The sequence below is a fragment of the Parus major genome, chromosome 12, assembly GCF_001522545.3.
Source record: "Parus major isolate Abel chromosome 12, Parus_major1.1, whole genome shotgun sequence".
NCBI classification, from domain to species: Eukaryota; Metazoa; Chordata; class Aves; order Passeriformes; family Paridae; genus Parus; species Parus major.
The window spans coordinates 11,695,547-11,698,208 of record NC_031781.1 but is presented as its reverse complement, the minus strand read 5'-3'; positions in this window follow the sequence as shown (position 1 = coordinate 11,698,208).

The window sequence follows — 2,662 nt, the reverse complement described above, 5'->3', positions numbered from 1 at the left end:
GCGCGGCAGGAGATGGGGTGGTTCCTGCGGGCCTGCCTGGATGGATCAGCTCTTTGGGAAACTGATGGGTGGGCGCCGTTCTGCGCCCGCCGGAGTCGTTAAACCCCAGTCACGGCGGGTTGGGCCGGGTGTAAGCGGTGTTGGGAAACGTCCGGACCGAAGCTGGCGGCGGGATGTGGGGAGGGATGGAGGTCGGGCAGGCGCCTTCTGGCCGGTGCTGCTGCATTTTTGTTTTTCTCTGATTTCACATCAGTGATCCCATCCACTCGTTTCTTGTCAGAATCACAGAACAATTAGGTTGGAAAAGACCTCTGAGATCCTTGAGTGCAGTCTGACCAAACGCCATCGTGTCTAGACCATGGCACTGAGGGCCACGTCCAGTCCAGGGACGGTGATTCCACCACCTCCCTGGGCAGCCTGTTCCAATATCTAATCTCTGAAAGAATTACACCTAATGTCCGACCTAAACTTCCCCTGGCACAGCTTGAGGCCACGTCCTCTTTTCCTTTTTTTCAGAGAAAAGACCGATCCCCACCTGGCTACACTCTCAGGTACCTGTAGAGAGCAGTAAGATCCTCCCCAAGCTTCCTTTTCTCCAGGCTAAACACTCCCAGCTCCCTCAGTTTCTCCTCATGAGACTTGTGTTCCAGAGCCATCCTCAGCTCCAGTCCCTTCTCATTCCAACACCTCAGTGTTCTTCCTGAATTGAGGGGCCCAGAACCAGACACAGTCAAGCTGTGGCCTCATCAGAGCCAAGGACAGAGGTTCTCCTTCCCCACGGAGCATGCAAGGGTGTTTCAAAGCTCCCCTAGAGGCAGGAGAATGAGGGTTTTTTGACCTTGGTGGGATCCAATCGAACTTCCATCCAATTCTTGGTTGGAGTTAGATTTAGGACCTATGACTCCCTGGGTTCTTTTCAGAATTATTAAAGAACGATTCTTAAGTGGATGCAAGAGAAGCAGAGTGCAGGTCTTCACACCTTTTGGTAAACACTGAATACAGCCATGATATAGTCTGAAAGGATGGCAGTAGTACTGGTCTGACAATAATAAAGCATTAAGGAAATTCAGAAAAATTACACACAGAATGGTTTGGGTTGTAAGGAGCCCTAAATTTCACCTAGTTCCAAATCCTCTGCCATGGTCAGGAGCACCTTCCACAAGACCAGGTTGCTCCAAGCCCCATCCAATCTGGCCTTGAACACTTCCAGGCATGGGGCATCCACAACTCTTCACAACCCATGCCAGTGCCTCGTCGCCCACGTAATTGCTCATATGCATGAGCTTTGGAGATACCCGTTCATTTTAATGCACTTTATTCAGATTTTTGCTTGTGTTTGTTGTACAAAACCTGTTATCTGTGTGTACAAGGGAGGTTTGGCAGATGCCCAGGGGCTGCGTGGAGTGGAGCCATGGGCCCTTAAGGTTTGACGTTGCTGGGAAACTCATCTTGGGAGAAAATAGGCCTGTGCAAACATGACTCCAGGGGAATACGGATGTTGGCTTAGTGACGCCGCTGCGTGTTGTCAGTGTACATATTTTTATTTAATTCTTCTTTTGTTTCAACAATAAAAGAGCAGAAATCAACTCGTACTCAAAATATAAAATTTCACTTAGAAGCCCAGAATTGGCTGAGGCAGCGTACTGTATGTTTTGGTTTTGTTTGTTCGTGTGCCAAAGAGTCCCCTCGCTTATCCAGATGGTTCTGACTGCAGTCCCAGATAAAGGCAGCCTGTTCATCGCTGCTGCACGGAGGGCACCGCAGTGGATCCCAGAACACCACATCCAGTGCTTTTACTGCCTGTTCTCAGTGAGGAAGGCCAGTTGCAAATCTCATGGCACATAAAGGTGTTCTTTGTAACACAGCTCCCATATTTTCACACTAAGTAAGATTACAATGTGTATCCATACAAAGTGAAAAAGATTTTTAGAAAGCACAGAAGGTAGTTTTGCCACATCTCATCAGTTTCTCCAAATATTTTGTATGATGCTGTTTCTCTTAATTTCTATTCTTTTTTACAGCAGGAACAACAGTTGCTCTATTGCCTTTTTCAAAAGATAATTGATACTGATTTTTCATTTGCCATTCCTACCATTATTACCTGTCTGATGGTCTCAAAAATTGCAAGAGCACATTTCACTGCTCAGTATATGTACTTTAGCTACTGACAGAACTGATACAGTGAAAGGTTCTGATCAATGAGAAAACTATGGTTAGGCCACCCACAAAATAAAGATTTCTGATGAGATCTTCCCTTTGTTGGTTGGGTGCTGAAGATATTGCTGGGGATGAAGAAGTAAAATTAGTATTTTAAAAATTCTGTAAAAATGGTAAAACAAAATATCAGTAAAAAGCACTGTCAAGAAGGTTCAAAGGAAAAAAAGGGAAAGTCTAATTCCAAGGGAATACACTTATTTTTCTTTCCCACTTTTGGCATTAGTCAGCTCTTGTATTAACTTTTAATGTTTGTTGATAATTTTGTCTCATTTGTGTCTGTGAATATAAATCTGATTATTTATTTGAAAAAAACGTGTTACCAATAAATATTGTTAAGTCTGTGAAGGGCTACATTGTATTGGCCTCCTGATATTTATATATCCACACACAACTAATCAGCTTCAGGGGAAAGTAAAGAGCAGAGCTCTGTTTATCCTCTTCCTGA